General features: G+C 37.7%; 1 non-coding gene across 1 annotated transcript; it reads left to right on the top strand.

The window, feature by feature from the left end:
- Positions 1–1,399: 1,399 nt before the first annotated feature.
- LOC128281961 (small nucleolar RNA R71) lies at positions 1,400–1,506 on the top strand. Its single transcript, XR_008272259.1, has one exon. It is a non-coding gene; the product is annotated as a small nucleolar RNA R71 (small nucleolar RNA).
- The last annotated feature ends 16,988 nt before the right edge of the window (positions 1,507–18,494 follow it).

Below are 18,494 nucleotides of genomic sequence, written 5' to 3'. Positions count from 1 at the left end.
TATTTATAATTAATCGTTCTTGAAACTAACTATTATCGCGATGTAGGCAAGTGTACCTATCGAACAGTAGTATAGTTTTAGCAAGACAGGATTGTTGAACCCAAAGGAACTAAAAGTACTAGTAATAACCATCTTTTTATTATCTAGCCTAAAAATAAAAGGGGTTTTGTTTTAACTAACTAAATATCTAAACTAAGAATTCATAGAGAATAGAATTAGGGAATTACTTTTGGGAAAATCGATTGAATTAAGACAATACCAAAAGAAAAATCCACCTAGACTGTACTTGTTATTCTGGCTCCGAATCGGACGATTTATTCATTTAACTTGTTCCGTAGAGATCCCTAAGTTATGTTATTATCCCTATTCAAGACTAAGAACATCTAATCCCTAGATTGAACAATGTAGACCTTTCTCTAATTAACACCCTAGGGCTACATTAACTCGATCTATGGATCCCCTTAATAGGTTTCACCCTAATCCGGCAAAATCTTGTCACCCTATGTCTAGGCGCGCAATCAACTCTGGTTAATTATGACAAATGTACTCTTAGGCAGGTCTATTCCTCCTCTGAATAAGAGCTTATCTTGAATTAGTATCTGGGATATCAAAACAAGAATTAAGAACACATAATTAAGAACAAGTTAAATATTTATTATACAATTCAGAAAAAAATAACAAGATTCGTCTTAGGTTTTATTTCCCTTAGGTATTTAGGGGATTTAGTTCATAACTAAATAAGAAAACATCTCAGAATAATAAAGAATACAAAACATAAAGAAAACCCAAAACTCCTGAAGGGGAAATTGAGGAGAGATCTTCAGTCTTGATGATGAATCCGGCTTCTGAGATGGATCAATTGGCTTCCTTGGAGTAATTTCTTACTCCGTATTCTGTGTGTCCTCTTTCTTCCTCCTCTAGGGTGTATTTATAGGCTTTGGAATGCCTAAGAGCCTTCAAACTTAGCCTTTTCCGAATTGGACTCAACTTGGGCTCGGCAGGGACACGCCCGTGTGCGATTACTTCAGGCCGTGCTCGAGCCTTCCAAATTGACACGGCTGTGTGGTCTACCCATGTGAAGAGGTCCAGGCCGTTTTGATTTTGTACTTTGGCCCATTTTCTTCATTTTTGGCCCATTTCTCGTTCTTCGTTCTCCTTTGCTCTCCTAAGTATAAAACATGAAATTAAAGCATTAGAAGTATCAAATTCACCAATTCTAATGGGAAATCATCCAAAAAATGCGTTAAACATGGGGTAAAAATATGTATAAATTAAAGTTTATCAGTAAGCCTCTTCAGGTGTCTTGTTATTGATAGTTGCACCAGCGGGTGCGTCAACCATTTGTCTAGTCGAGGGATTCAGGCCATTATGAAATGTTTGAACCTGTAGCCAGAGTGCTAACCCATGGTGAGGGCATCGTCTCAAGAGATCCTTGTATCTCTCTCATGCATCGTAAAGTGTCTCTAAATCCATCTGCACAAAAGAAGAGATATCATTACGTAATTTAGCCGTTTTAGCCGGCGAAAAGTATTTTAATAGAAACTTTTCAGTCATTTGTTCCCAGGTAGTAATTGATCCTTGTGGTAATGAGTTCAACCACTATTTAGCTTTGTTCATCAACGAAAAGGGAAACCACCGAAGACGTATGGTATCATCAGAAACGCCATTGACTTTAAATGTATCGCAGAATTCCAGGAAATTCACCAAATGAGCATTTGGATCCTCATCCTGCAAACCATCAAACTGAACAAACTGTTGTATCATTTGAATTGTGCTAGGTTTCAGTTCAAAATTATTTGCGGCAATAGCAGGTCTAACTATACTCGATTCAGTTCCTGTTAAAGTAGGTTTAGCATAATCATACATAGTGCGTGAAACAGGATTCTGATTTACTGTATTAACAGTAATGGAAAGCGGTATCAGGTTTTCTTGATTTTCAGCCATCTCCTCGATTGTAGTTTGAATATCATCTTCTTGCTTGTCCGCTGTGTATCTAAAGCTTCGCCTTATTTCTCTTTGGTTTCTACGAACTGCGCGATCGATCTTACTGTTAAAAAGTAATGGTCCTGATAGGTTTCTTCTAGTCATAAACTATAAGAACCTGCCAGAAAAAGGGAAAAAGAAGAATTAGTAATAAAAATTGGAATAAAATTTAAATTGCAGTAAAAGTAAATGGCTAAAGTAATAAAAATCAAGTGTTCCTAATATCATAGTTCCTTGGCAACGGCACCAAAAACTTGATACGTGATATTCGTGACAGGTTTTGAATATTTATAATGAATCGTTCTTCCAACTAACTATTATCACGATGAAGGCAAGTGTACCTATCGAACAGTAGTATAACTTTAGCAAGACCGGATTATTGAACCTAAAGAAACTAAAAGTACTAGTATCAACTTTCTTTTTATTATCTAGATTAAAAAAATAAAAGGGTTTTGTTTATCTAACTAATTAAACTAAGAAATCACAGAAAAGAAATTTGGGGAAAATACTTTTTGGAAAACTCGATTGATTAAGACAATACCTAAGGAAAAATCCTCCCAGACTTCACTTGTTATTTGACTCAGAATAGAGCGATCTATTCATTCAACTTGTTCCGTAGAGATCCCTAAGTTATATTATTATCTCTCTCGAGACTAACAATGTCTAACCCTAGATTGAATAGTTGAAATCTCTTTCTAATTAACACCCTAGAGTTGCATTAACTCGATCTATGGATCCCTTTATTAGGTTTCACCCTAATTCGACAAAATCTTGTCACCCTATCTCTAGGCGCGCAATCAACTTCGCTTAATTATGACAAATTTACTCTGAGACAGGGTCTATTCCTCCTTAGAATAAGAGCTTAACTTGAATCAATATCCTAGAATATCAAAACAAGAATTAAGAACACATAATTAAGAACAAGTCAAATATTTATCATACAATTCAGATAGTAATAACAAGATCCGTCTTAGGTTTCATTCCCCTTAGGTATTTAGGGGTTTTAGTTCATACTAATGAAAGAAAACATCTCAAAAGAATAAAAATAACAAAATACAAGAAAACCCAAAACTCCTGAGGGAATTTGAAGGGAGATCTTCAGTCTTGATGGTGAATCCGGCTTCTGAGATAGATCGATCAGCTTTCCTTGAGGAATTCCTTGCTTCCTCCTGTGCGTCCCCCCTCTTCTCCTCTTCTAAGGTGTATTTATAGGCTTTGGAATGCCTAAGATCCCTCAAAAGTGGCCTTTTCCGAATAGGACTCTACTTGGGCTGGACAGGGACATGTCCGTGTGACACGATCGTATGTGATTACTTCAGGCCGTGGTTAAGCCTATTAAATAGGCACGGGCGTGTGGTCTACCCGTGTGATTCGTGCTTCAATTCTACCAAATTGACATGGCGGTGTAGTCGTGTGAGGAAGTCCAGGCCATGTTGATTTCGTACGTTGGCCAATTTTCTCCGTTTTTAGTCCGTTTCTCATTCCTTTCACTCTCCTATGCTTACCTAAGTATAAAACATGAAATTAAGGCATTAGGAGCATCGAATTCACAAAATCTAAGGAAAAATCATCCATAAAATGTGCTAAACATGGTATAGAAATATGTATAAATTATGGTTTATCAAATACCCCCACACTTAAGCATTTGCTTGTCCTCAAGCAAAATCCTCAACTCATAATCAAAATAAATTCTTCTCAACTTATAATTTCTATCAATAATATCTCAAAATAATCCATAGTAAATCATACATTGAAAATTCAACTGAAAGAAGATCAAAGTTTCAAACATTCCAAGTTGAACATTTTATCACAAAAATATAGGTGTTTCCCCTTCATCTAAGTGATTACCTTTGATTCAAAATATCACAAAGTTTAACATCCTCATTAAGGATTCGCTCAAATCACTCGAGGTGTTTAAGGACAAAAAAAAATTAAGCACGTATTAGTCAATATGAAAAGTTATTACCATAGGCTTGTATGAAAATCAAATCTCCACCACTATATATTGAGATGATACATTAATCAAAAGGTCTTTAAAAGGTTGTAATGTGGCTTTGGTTAGTGGGTGTTGTCACAAGCTGTAAGGAAAGGTTAGAATCGAGATTGAATTAGAAAATTACCTAACTAGTGTAATAGCCCAAATTTGACCGGGCCTTAAAACCAAAACAGAAACACAAAAAATAAATAAATAAATGTTTGTTTATTTAAACAGTCCAAGTTACAAAGCCCAAATCGTAGGCCCAAAACCGAAACAATTCAGCTAAGCCCGTTTACACCCTTGACCCAAACAACCATACCCACTATACCCTACCCGGATATACTAAACTAGCCCAATATTTAATTGGCCCAATTAGTAACTTATTTTCAGACGAGAGAAACCCTAGCTAGGGTTCGCGCCATAATCGACCTAAGGGTTGCGCCTTTTCAACTCCAGTTGTTTGTTGCCCTCCATCGGTGCAGTGACTCTGCCTCCGTAATCGGCGCATGAATCCACACCAGCACGGTCACTGCCGGATTCCTCGATGATACCGCAAGAAAAAGAAACAAACAGCAGATCTGTGAAAAAAACAAAGCAGAAATGGCAAGAAAATCACAATATATCAGTCAAAGATACAGAAGACATAAAATGGAAAGAAATTTTAGATTTCTTTCCCAGAATATGTAAGGGACCAAGGCTATAAAGCCTTTCCTTTCACTTGTAAAAGTTACGTTCTGAAAAATACACACAGAGAAGCAATAAAAATACAGAGGTTCAATACAAAAAAGGTAGATTACAAATTTTACACTAAAAATCAACAGTCCCAAGAAAGAATATAAGAGGTGATCATTTGTTCTTTTTTTTTTAAATATATGCTAATGTGGTAGAAAAACAAAAAGACGAACCTTTTATTTGCGTTGAAAATCGGGATTTTGGACTTCCGACCACCGTACGGGGAGGAGCCGATGACGGCGCGTGAGCGCGTGAGGCAGACGATTGAGGCTCGGCTTGACAGAGACCGGAGCCAGGCTCTCTCTCCCCCCTCTCACTTTAGAGAGAATTTTAGTTTTTTTTTTTTTTACTCAGGTTAAAAATGATTCAAAAGCTAAAAATTGGCTTACATAGCCTTAATAGAACGGCACCATTTTGGGCTTAAGTTAATAAGCCTAAAAAAGACGTCGTTCAAAGACTTCAGGATCCGCGCGTTGACCCGATTACCCGGGGAGGATCCGCGCATTTTTAGGATTGGGTTAATTACCCAATCGGTCCTTCCATTCTTTTTTAGTTTATAATTACGTTTTATTTTATCTATGATTTGGCCCTATTATTTTGTTTTAGTTTCAATTTAGTCCCAACAGTTATTACATTCTGGAAACGGCGTCGTTTAGGATTAGGGCAAATTGCCCAGTGAGTCCTTTGTCGTCTTAATTCTCGCAAATTAAGCCCAAAACTTATACTATTTTGCAAATTTGCCTTATAATTCTATTTAAATTCAATTTTAACCTTTGTTTTACTATTTTTAAATTATGTTATTTTATTTTATATAATTTATTTATTAAAAAAACTATACATATATTATTATTAAAAATACTACTTATATTTTTATCATATATTATTCTCCTATATATATCTATACTATATTTTTATCATTTAATGTTTAAATATCTTTATCTTTATATTATCTTACATTTTAAATATATTATTTTATATTATTATTATTTCATATTATTATTTATATATGGTTATTATATTTGTGCTTATATTATATATTAATATATATACTATACATTATTTTTATATACATATTATATATTATTCTAGATTATTATGTTATTTTTTATACTATTATATATTTTTATCCGTATATTATTATCATTAAAGGTTCTAACTTGTATTACATACTCATCTTTAATTATATATTAATAATTACTTTATTCATATTCTATTATTACATATTTTGAGGATATTATAATATTATAATTTGTATAACATGTATATTTCATTATTAATTACTTATTTTATATTTTGCTAAACTTATATTATAATTATTTTATTATAAATATAAATTCCTATACATTATTTTTCTAAGACGATATATTTTTAAATTACATTATCATATATTACATATTGTATAACTAAATACTATTTTAAAATTGTTATTAAACATCATATTTTTATTTGTATTATATGTATATTTTGTTAATAATTATTCACTTTATATTTTAATTCTTTTATGTATTTTTATATTGCATATATCATGTGTTAAATGTTAGTTTATATTTATTATTTGATATTACATATTATAAACATGTACATTGATATTGTATTACTTTTTTTTGTATGTCATGCAGTATTTTATTACTTCTTTTTTGTATATCATGCATTATTTAATTATTGCAATGTATGTTTGTATGTTTTGCTTATCCATCTTCAATATAGGATACATGTATCTTTGTATATATGATGTTATGTAATTCTAAACAAGTATGCATCTAGTATATGATTTTTGTATTATTGTTATTGTATCGTTAAAATGCATGTTTTATTCGCTTATTATTGCAATATTCTATTCTATAGTGATAATGTGATTCCTTATGCAGCATTTTGTAAAAAAAGAGACTCCAAAGTTTTCAAAAAATATAAAAGCAATGCTTGGTGTTTGGAAATTTTGAGAAGGTAGTACCCTAACTTATTGGGTTGCCACTTTTCTTGTTAAGTTTGAATAATCAAATACCCTTCTAAGTTGTTTTTAAGGTTTTCTAAATGCAAGCCACTATCTTGAAATTTCAAAGCAATATGTCCTAACTTGTTGGATATAGCGTTTTGTTGTTCCGAGATAGGAATTTCCAAAAAAGTTAACTTAGTGTCAATACTTTGATACGAGTGAACCCCAATTTTCAAAATTAAAATATTAAAAGAGGATTTCATCTTAAAGTTTTTTGAATTTCCAACATTAAAGACACTTGATAATCAATTAGGTACCAATTTTTGGGCGTTACGAGAGTGCTAACCCTTCCTCGTACGTAACCGGCTCCCGAACCTATCTTTTGATTTCATAGACCAAAACTAATGATTTTAAAACAGAATGCTTTAAAGGTGATCCAATCACACCTAAAAAGATTGGTGGCGACTCCCGTTTTCATTTTTAAAGTCGATTCCCATTTTCCAAAACCTGATTTAAAAATGGTTTCGACAGCTTGGCGACTCCACTGGGGACTAATAAGAGAGTCAAGCCGTGTAATTGATTATCTCTTGTCTTAATGTTGGAAACTTAAAATTTTAAAATTTAATCCTCTTTGCATTACATGTGTTTGTATTATTGCATATGTTGCTATATTCTGATACGCATTGTATTTGCTTGACCGTTGTGGTCACACCTTTAAGTGAGAGTGAGAAGCTACGCCTTCGTGAGGTTTTCGCCTCTGTGCAGGATAGTGGATCACTTTCGGGATACATCCGTACCTATGGTTTCGTGAGATTTTCATCTCCGTGTAGCCATAGGAAAATGTATTCCCCTGAACTGAACTTGATTCAAATGAGCCTATAATGGGTGAGGATCGAGGAATCTGCTGGTTCGGGTACCTCAAACTTTAGAAACCAACCTCATATAGAAAAACCGTAAGAGCCCAACTTGGTTAGAGTTAAACTTTAGATATTACCCTTATAAGTTATCATTGAAATTTCTTGATATCATGTGATACTGACTCTCTCTTTTCTTTTGTTTGCATGTCATTTTGCATTTACAAAAGATATCGGTTCACGATCAATTTCTAAGTTAGGAAGTTTTATTTTGGAGAATGGACTTCTTGATAGAGTGGAAGGCAACGCCAACGTCCATAGATGGTCTGAGCAAACTCAACTAGAAAAGGGAGATAGTATAGCTGAGGGATACGTGTCGGAGTTGTTAGATTACACTTGTATTAGTGTCAAGCAGAATAATCTCTAGGAGCTTAAGGAAATTTGGGATCAGTGGGGCAAAGAGACCAAGCAGTTATTCTACGGTAATTACGGAGAGTTACCGTACTTGCTTGATGTTCAGATAGACGAGCACTTATTCCGAGCCCTTGCTCAGTTTTGAACCCAGCGTACAGTTGCTTCACTTTTGGGGAAGTAGATATGGTACCTACTGTGGAGAAGTACACTGCCTTGCTTCGTTGTCCCAGGTTTCAGAACGATAGGATCTATTCTCGAGCTGCTTGTGTCCCTACTTTTTGGAAGAAATTGATGATTATTACGGGGATGAGCGAGCAGTGGGCCACGACTCGAATTAAGGAAAAGGGTGAGTGCAAGTGCATTTTGTGGGACGCTTTGAAAGATTTGATTCTGACACACCCTGATGAGACGAAGAAGGTGGATGTTTTTGCCTTAAGTTTGTATGGATTGATGGTTTTCCCTAGGGCTTTGGGATACGTGGATGAGGCAGCCACGGATCTCTTTCATCAGCTCAGTAAAAAGGTCACTTTTGTTCCTGCAATTTTGCCGGAAACATTCAGGTCTTTAGTGCATGTAGGAGGGCTGGTGCTGGCAGGTTTATAGGGTGTGCTCAGTTATTTTTTTCTTGGTTCTACAGTCATTTTTGATTGATAGATAGGGTGGTTTGTGGGTCTTCTTCGAGGATTATTCACTGTTGAAAGACATAGTAGCTTCAACTAGGAGAGTTGATGTTCTAGAAGAGAATTGGATTGTGCTACTTCAGAACCTTCAGTCGAAAGATGTCAAGTGGAGGACTCCGTGGATGATTCCTGGTGAGGTTCTTTACCGATGCGGCAGTTTTGATTGGGTCCCCTTGTTGGGAATTTAGGGTGCCATTGGTTATGCCTCTTTGCTCGTGCTGAGGCAGCATGGATTGAGACAGTTCGTACCAGCGACTCAAGGGTTGGCTCAAAGTGAGTTCGTATATAGAGGAGCCGATTACAAGAGGAAGGTTAGTGAAGTTTCTAGTGCTTAGAAAAAGACTTGTCAGTTGAAAGGAGTAGCTATTAGTCCTGCAACCACACCTGAAAATATTGAATGGAGAGGCAGAAGGGTTAACGATAATATCCCTAAGCTAAGTGTGGAAGGAACTCGACCGATGGAAGAATATTTGCAAGTAAGGCCCTCAGAGTCAGAAATTAAGAAGCAGGAGTTCGAGAGAAAGAACTTGGAGTTCGAGAAGAGGATAGCAAAGCTCGAAGAGGAAAAGATGTACTTGAGTTTGGACGTCGATGTTCAAAAGATGGAGCTTGAGAAAGAGAGAAAAGAAAAGAGGAAGATTGAGGAAGATCGAGATGATCTAAAGGAGCATTACAAAAGGGCACAAGTATCCTCGAGGAGAGCGAGAGTAGGAGGATCTTCAGATCAGTTGCAGAAAGAGGTCCAAGAGGAAAAGGCTAGAGCCGAGTATTGGGAGAGGAAGTTCCAAGAGATGCAGGTGCAAAATTTGGCATTAGAGGAAGAGAATAGAGGATTGAAGACTAAGGTAACTGAGCTTGGAAGATCACTACGTTGGCACCAAAACCATAATTCTGCGGTCAAGTTAAATGAGCTAAAAAGTAAGATTGAGGATTTAGAAGTGGCATTGCATGATGGTGAACTCCGAGTTTAGCAGCTCGAGACGCAAGAAGATTATCTAAAGGGAGAGCTTCATCAGGCTAGAGGACAGGTCAGAGAAAGAGATCATGTCATTGGTGAAGCCATAGCCCAGATTTGAGAGGTTGCTGAATATGTGCAAGACTTGGCAATTCGAACTGATGTATTAAGTCTGATGTATTCATCATCGTCGGATATAGGATGAGAGTTAGCCCTTTTATTAGATAGAGTTAAAGCTTTGGGCCTTAGGGCGAAAGCGTATTTGTAATCCTCTTATATGTAAAGATATTCTTTTTCTAAATAGTTTTCTAAATGAAGTTGAACCAGAATTGATATTCTTTTTTGCATTCATGCATTTGCATCTCATAGCATTTCATCACATCATTTGCATTCAAAGTTATAGAAAGGCCCTGATTAGTTAAAGTTTACTTCAAAAGGTAGAAAAGAAAATCTGGAAATAACGCATCCTTACGGCACTCGTAGTAAGACTAAGAGTATGGATCAAAGGTTCGAGCAATTACAAAAAGATATGCAAGATCAAATGCAGGAGCAGTTGGCCAAAATGCAGAATGAAATGAGGGAACAGATGTTAGAGGCTCAGAGAAACATGATGGCTAAAATGGCTCAGCTGCAGAGAGCCACTGATAAAGGAAAAGGTCCCATGGAAATCACTGAAGAAGAGAATGAAGGTCCTCCTCCGGGTTTTACTCCACCTCATGTGCCACTGCAAATCGAGGCACCTCCTAGAAGGCCATCTGTCACCGTAAGGCCTCAACATGGGCCAGTTGATGCTGGAATCCCCGTAAATTTCCCATCTGGGTTGGGAAATAATTTGGGTGATAGCTCGATCAACCCTATCACTCTTGATCTGGACTTGATGGAGAAGGAAAGAATGGAAATTGAATTCGCGAAAAAATTGGAAGATCATTGTAGATGGTTAGAGGAGAAGTTTAGGGTTTTAGAAGGCGCAGGTAATCATCATGGGATTGATGCCAAAGATTTAAGTTTGGTTCTAGATTTGGTGCTTCCTCATAAATTTAAGATGCCAGAATTTGAAAAGTACAACGGGACTACTTGTCCAGAGGCACATATAACAATATTTTGTAGGAGGATGACTGGATATGTGAACAATGATCAATTATTAATCCATTGTTTTCAGGACAGCCTAGTGGGAGCAGCGGCTTGGTGGTACAATCAGTTGAGCCATGCAAGAATCGATTCATGGAGAGATCTTGCACATGCTTTCATGTAACAGTATAACCCTGTGACTGATATGACGCCAGATAGGATCACAATTCAAAATATGGAGAAAAAGCCTAATGAAAATTTTAGGCAATATACACAACGATGGAAGGAGGTGGCAATGCAAGTACAACCACCATTGTTGGAAAAGGAGACCACCATGTTATTTATTAATACTTTGAAGGCGCCATTCATCACACATATGATTGGAAGTACTACAAAAAGTTTTGTCGATATAGTTATGGCGGGTGAGATGATTGAAAATGCAGCGAGGGGCGGTAAAATTGAGGGGGAAGTGGCTAAAAGATCAGCCCCAAGGAGAAAAGACAATGAGGTGAATAACATGAACAGTTTCAACTCTAGGGCAATCACAGTTGGACAACCTAAGGCAGCTACGGGTGAGCAACAAAGTACTCAAAGACAGGAATCGGGTACAAGACAGAATTTGGAGAGGATGCAATTCACTCCTATCCCTGTGACATATCATGAGCTTTATCAATGCTTATATGATGCACATGCCATTGCTCCATTTCACTTAAAACCACTGTAGCCACCGTACCCCAAATGGTATGATGCAAATGCTAAATACGAATATCACGCGGGAATATCGGGGCATTCAATTGAAAACTGCACTGGGTTCAAGAAGGTCGTGGAGAGGCTAATCAAAATAAGGGTGGTGAAATTCGATAGTACCCCTAATACTGAAAATCTGTTACCAGATCATGGCAATCAAGGAGTGAATGCCATCGATGAAATAAAGAAAGGAAAAGCCAAGGAAGATATTGCTGAGGTGAAGACACCTATGAAAGTAATATGGGAGGAGATGGTGAAAGAGGTATGCTGACCTCTAGAAGAGGAAGAGAAGGAATGGAAAACTATTGTGAATTCCATGGAAAGGTGGGTCATATGATCCAAAATTGTGAAGAGTTCAAAGCCATGGTACATGGCCTTATGGTTAACAAAGAACTACAAGTTTCTGAGGGTAGTTTTTGTGAAGGACAAATATGTGTGCTGGAGAATGAACGACAAGAAACCCACCAACCGAGAATTATTATTTCTTTGCCAGGGAATAATGAGGCGATGTCGCAAACTGGGCCCAAAATAGTCATTCATAAACCCAATCCTTTCCCTTACAAGGATGATAGGAGGGTGCCATGGAGTTATGACTGCAATATAACAATACCTGAGGGGGAGAGTATAGCTAGCACGGCCAGGGGCACGCAAAATGAAGGTTCCCATACACGAAGTGGGAAACGTTATGATGGGGGGAATATCAAAGTGGAGCCCGCAAAGACGAAAGATACCGAGGTTGAAAGGAAGAAAGAGACTGAAGTACCCATCAATGAGCCGATAAAGGAGGAAGAAGCTAAGGAGTTTCTAAAGTTTCTTAAACATAGCGAGTATAGCGTGGTCGAGCAGTTGCGCAAGCAGCCGGCATGTATATCAGTGTTAGCCCTACTCCTGAGTTCAGAGGTGCATCGGGATGTGTTGTTAAAGGTGCTTAATGAAACATATGTCACCCATGACATATCCGTTAACAAGTTGGACCAGTTAGTAAACAACATTAGTGCTGACAATTTCATCTACTTCAATGATGATGAAATTCCACCCAGGGGCATAGGGTCAACCAAGGCCTTGTATATCACTACTCGGTGCAAGAGATACACGCTTCCAAGTGTACTTGTTGATAATGGGTCTGCTTTGAACATCCTTCCATTATCCACATTAAACAGATTACCTATTGACAGTTCACATATGAAGACATGTCACAATGTGGTGAGAGCCTTTGATGGAACTGAAAGGAAAGTGATGGGACGAATTGACATCCCTCTAGAGGTTGGACCGAATACATATGAAGTTGATTTCTTGGTGATGGATATCGAGCCCTCCTATAATTGTTTGTTGGGGAGACCATGGATACACTCGGCAGGAGCGGTGCCCTCCTCACTACACCAAAAATTGAAGTTAGTGACAGATGGACGCTTAATAACCATCAATGCGGAAGAGGACATCATAGCGGCAGTCACCAGCAAGGCCCCTTATGTTGAGGCCAATGAAGAGGCTATCGAGTGTTCTTTCTGCTCTTTAGAAATCATTAATGCCACCTTCATTTCGGAAGGAAGTGAGATGTCGGCACCCAAAATGTCTAGAGCCACGAGGATGGCCCTACAAATGATGATAGGGAATGGAGCATTGCCATGAAAAGGGCTAGGAAAACAGTTGCAAGGAGGGGTTCAAATCCCAAAACTGAGTGAGAAGAAGGATCGTTTTGGTTTGGGTTTCAAGCCAGACCATAAGCATAGGAGGCAAGAAATGGAGAAGCGCCAAACGAGAAGAAAGACGCGTTTGAAGGCATTACCACCTATATCCAAATCCTTTAAGTTAGGAGGATTGCTGATAGAGGAAAGTCATCAAGTTAATGCTGTACACAATGAAGGATCGGAGCAAAAAAACCTCGAGGGCATTCGCCCTTACGAATCGGGGAGCTTTCTGAATAATTGGACTGCGGAAGACCTTCCTGTAGTCTTTAGGAATTTTTCAGAGTAATTCTCGAAACATGTTTGTTACTCTAGGGCCTAGGAGTTATAAGATTACATGTTTGAAATAGGCTTATGTTCATCTATAATTATTTAAATAAAACATAACTTTTATCAATTTAAATGAGTATTGTTTCATTTTTATCGACCAATATTCCTTTAAATTCTGGCAATTCTTGTTCTTTTATTCATAGCACATAAACAATCATTCTTAGATTCATTCATTCTTTGTATATTCTTTCATACCCCCACGGGTCCCTAAATATCAATGATATGAGCGCTGATACTGTAGCTCCTAATTACTCTGGCGAGCAAAACATGTGTTTAGAGGAACCTCAAGATTTTGAAGATGTTCAAGATTGTGACATTTCTCTCGATCTATTAAGAATGGTAAAGAAAGAGGAGAAACAAATCATGCCACATGAGAAAGAGGCAATAGAGAATATAACCCTAGAGGAGGGGAAGGAGTTGAAAATCGAAACCCTAATTAGCGAGGACACAAGACATGGTCTGGTTGAGTTGCTTCGAGAGTTCAAGGATATCTTCGCCTGGTCATATCAGGATATGCCCGAATTGAGTATCGACATTGTGGTACATCGACTTCTGATAAGACAGGATTGTAAGCCAGTCCAACAGAAGTTGCGAAGAATGAGGCCAAATATCGTTTTGAAAATAAAGGATGAAGTCAAGAAGCAGTTCGATGCAGGATTCTTGCAAGAAGTGAAGTACTCCGAATGAGTAGCTAACATTGTGCCGATTCTTAAGAAGGATGGGAAGGTACGAATGTGTGTTGATTACAGAGATCTGAACAAAGCAAGCCCAAAGGATAATTTTCCTTTACCACACATTGACACTTTAGTAGACAACACAGCGGGATATTCATTGTTCTCCTTTATGGATGGTTTCTCAGGATACAATCAGATAAGGATTCATCTGGAGGACATGGATAAAACCACATTCATAACCTTGTGGGGCACCTTTTGCTACCAAGTAATGCCATTTGGACTAAAAACCACAGGGGCAACATACCAATGGGCCATGGTGAACTTGTTCCACGACATAATGCATAAGGATATTGAGGTATATGTTGATGATATGATTGCCAAGTCACATACAGAAAAAGAGCACATTGAGGTCTTGAGAAGATTGTTCTTGAGGTTGAGAAAATTTCAGTTGAAGCTCAATCTAGCAAAGTGTACTTTTGGAGCCAGATCAGGAAAGTTATTAGGCTTCGTAGTCAGTGAAAAATGAATTGAAGTCGACTCAGACAAGGTCAGAGCCATACAAGAGTTACCTCCGCCACGTACTCAGAAGGAAGTTCGAGGATTCCTAGGAAGATTGAATTACATTGCTCAGTTCATTTCATAACTAACTGAGAAATGTGATCCTATCTTTTGCCTTCTCAGAAAGCACAATCAAGGTACTTGGGATGAGGAATGCCAGAATGCTTTTGAAAAGGTCAAGCGGTATTTGTTGAATGCTCCGGTATTGTCTCCACCTAGCCCAGATAAACCATTAATACTGTACTTGTTAGTGTTCAGTAATTCTATGGGATGTGTGTTTGGCCAGCATGACGAGTCAGGGAAAAAGGAGAAGGCAATTTATTATCTCAGTAAGAAGTTCACTGATATGAGATGAGATATTCACCAATTGAAAAGTTGTGTTGTGCGCTGATTTGGACAACTCAGAGATTAAGACAGTATATGCTATACCGTACCACTTGGCTTATCTCAAAACTTGATTCGTTGAAATACATGATGAAGTCAACGGCTCTAAATGGGAGAATGGCGAGATGGAAAATTTTTCTTTCAGAGTTTGATATAGTCTACATAAGTAGAAAGCTATAAAAGGAAGTGCGGTAGTAGACTTCTTGGCTAGTAGGGCTCTAGAGGATTATGAGCCATTGAACTTCGATTTTTCAAATAAGGAGTAGATGTGTATAGCAATGATTGTAAATTCTTCTTGGAAGCTCAATTTTGATGGGGCTTCTAATGCAGTCGGAAAGGGAATTGGGGCAGTCTTGGTATCTCCGAATGGCGATCATTATCCTTTTACGTGCAAGTTGGACTTTGATTGCACGAACAATATGGCTGAATATGAAGCATGCATCATGGGACTTCAAGCAACTATAGAGCGAGGTATAAAAACCTTAGAAGTATATGGAGATTCAGTGTTGGTTGTTTATCAACTTAGAGGTGAATGGGAGACAAGGGACCCTAAATTGATTAGTTATCAAAAGGTAGTTTTGGGGTTACTTGAGGAATTTGATAGCATCACCTTCAATTATCTCCCACGAGACGAAAATCAGATGGCAGATGCTTTAGCAACCTTGGCCTTAATGATCAAGGCGAATAAAGAAGAAGAAATGAAACCAATTCAAATGAGTGTTTACGGGGCTCCAGCTCATTGTTGTAACATTGAGAAGGAAGGAAATGACAATAACCCCTGGTATCAAGATATATTGCGATACGTGAGAGATCATAAATACCTGAACAGGCCAGTGAAAATGATAAATGAACTTTGAGGAGGTTAGCTTGCGACTATGTTTTAGATGGAGATATCCTGTACAAGAGACGGAAAGACCAAGTACTTTTGAGATGTGTCAATGCTGTGGAAGCGAAGCTGATTTTAGAAGAAGTTCATGAAGGTGTGTGCGGGACACATGCAAATGGGTTCACGATGGTGAGGCAAATTATGAGGTTTGGCTATTATTGGGCTACCATAGAAGGAGACTGTATTAACTACACCAAGAAGTGCCATAAATGTCAGATTTATGGGGACAAAATTCATGTTCCACCTTCACCTTTGCATGTTATGACTTCTTCATGGCCCTTTTCCATGTGGGGAATGGATGTTATTGGACCAATATCACCGAAAGCTTCAAATGGACATCGGTTTATCTTCGTGGTAATTGACTACTTTACAAAGTGGGTAGAGGCCGCCTCTTATGTGAATGTTACTAAGTCAGCAGTGAGTCGATTCTTGAAGAAGGAGATCATTTGTTGATATGGAATGCCTGAGAAGATCATATCCGACAATGCATTAAACTTAAATAACAAAACGATAGTGGAGGTTTGCGACCAGTTTAAGATCAAACATCACAATTCTTCTCCCTATCGTCCAAAAATGAATGGGGAGTGGAAGCTGCCAACAAGAATATTAAGAAAATAGTGGGGAAGATGACTGAGACCTATAGAGATTGGCATGAAAAGTTTCCATTTGCACTCCTAGCCTATCGAACATCTGTCAGAACTTCTACTAGGGCAACTCCATTCTCGCTAGTTTATGGGATGGAAGCAGTATTACCTATTGAAGTAGAAATACCTTCTCTTCGAATTTTGACGGAGGTAAAGTTAGATGAAGCTGAGTGGGTTCAATCCCGGTATGACCAGTTGAACTTGATTGAGGAAAAGAGGCTAAAAGCCATTCAACATGGTCAGATGTATCAGAAGCGAATGATGCGAGCTTATGACAAGAAAGTCCGACCAAGAGAATTCCAGGAGGGAGACCTTGTATTGAAAAAGATCATTCCTATTCAAAAGGACTTTAGAGGAAAATGGATGCCAAATTGGGAAGGGCCATATGTCGTAAAGAAAGCTTTCTCTGGTGGTGCATTGATCTTAGGGGAAATGGATGGGAAAAGTTTACCCAATCCAGTGAATTCGGACTCAGTTAAAAAATACTTTGTCTAAAGAAGAAGAGAATATAAGGTGAAAACCCGCAAAAGGCGTCTTGAAAAAAAAAAGGAGAGGCCAAGGTGAAAACCCGCAAAGGGCACCTTATGACCAAAGGGGTTTTGAGTTGAAAACCCGAAAGGGAAGCTCAAATTTTGAAGAGTACACAATGATCTTGCTATAAAGAGCGAAGAATGCTGCAAACTGGGGCATCAACAGAGTACTTGGGATTTTTTTTAACACATGTTGAATTCAAGAAAGACTTCATGGAGCTGGTGTATAGGCGCTAAAGCGGCGATATCTAGAGGATCTAACTTCTATGTTGTTTGCTATCTTTAGATTCTATTTCTTCTAGAAGATAGGCTAGCAGATTAATTCCCTTTTGTATCTTTTTGATAATTCATTCAAATCTAATTATTCTTAAAAATTTATTCTTATTTCACTATTCTTTAAGTATGTTGCATTGAAATAATGATAGATGAACTAAATATGTTTACAAATGAAGTTTTGCGCATTACTTTGAAATTTCTAGATAACACAAGAAACTAAAATAGGACAATTGTTCGAGAAATTCACGTAAGTAAGGGATGAAAGAACTCAAGGAATTCCTTTCTTCCAGTCCAAAAAGAAAATAAACAAAGCCAATAATTCAGTTCTTACAGACATCCTCAGTGGATCGTAGCATTGGAGGACGGCTTACAGGCTGAGCATGAATGAAACTTTGAGAAAAGAAAAGGCAAATAAAGGAATGAATGATGACGTCTAGGATAGAGGTCATATTCATGACATTTTGCATCATAACATGTTTAATTAAGAACATTCAACTCACTTCGAGCTTAGCATCCTAAATTATCAAGCATAATCATTTTACAGGTTATTGGAGACAGCGTGGTTTAAAACCCAAAACAGTAGGGTAATAGGCCACAGCATAGCAGATCTGACCTTCATCGGGGTAGATCCAAGATGACAGATCTTATCTCTCTGTATTCGGCGGGGAGCAGATCGAAGATATAGCTGATTTGGCTTTCACGTGTTTACGATGAAGCAAATGTAAGATGATTTGTCATCTCTGTATTGTCAGAGAACAAATCGAAGTCTGGCATTTCCACTTTGATGGAAGGCAAACACATAGCAGATCTTACCTTCAGATTTTTACGCTGAAGCAGATCCAAGATGACAGATCTTATCTCTCTGTATTCGGCGGGGAGCAGATCGAAGATATAGCTGATTTGGCTTTCACGTGTTTACGATGAAGCAAATCTAAGATGATTTTTCGTCTCTGTATTGTTAGAGAACAAATCGAAGTCTAGCATTTCCACTTTGATTGAAGGCAGACACATAGCAGATCTTACCTTCAGATTTTTACGCTGAAGCAGATCCAAGATGACAGATCTTATCTCTCTGTATTCGGCGGGGAACAGATCGAAGATATAGCTGATTTGGCTTTCACGTGTTTACGATGAAGCAAATCTAAGATGATTTTTCGTCTCTGTATTGTCAGAGAACAAATCG

Source organism: Gossypium arboreum, chromosome 1 (genome assembly GCF_025698485.1).
Source record: "Gossypium arboreum isolate Shixiya-1 chromosome 1, ASM2569848v2, whole genome shotgun sequence".
Lineage (NCBI taxonomy): Eukaryota > Viridiplantae > Streptophyta > Magnoliopsida > Malvales > Malvaceae > Gossypium > Gossypium arboreum.
The sequence above is the reverse complement of the archived record's forward strand: the minus strand, read 5'-3'. Positions and strand labels throughout refer to the sequence as shown.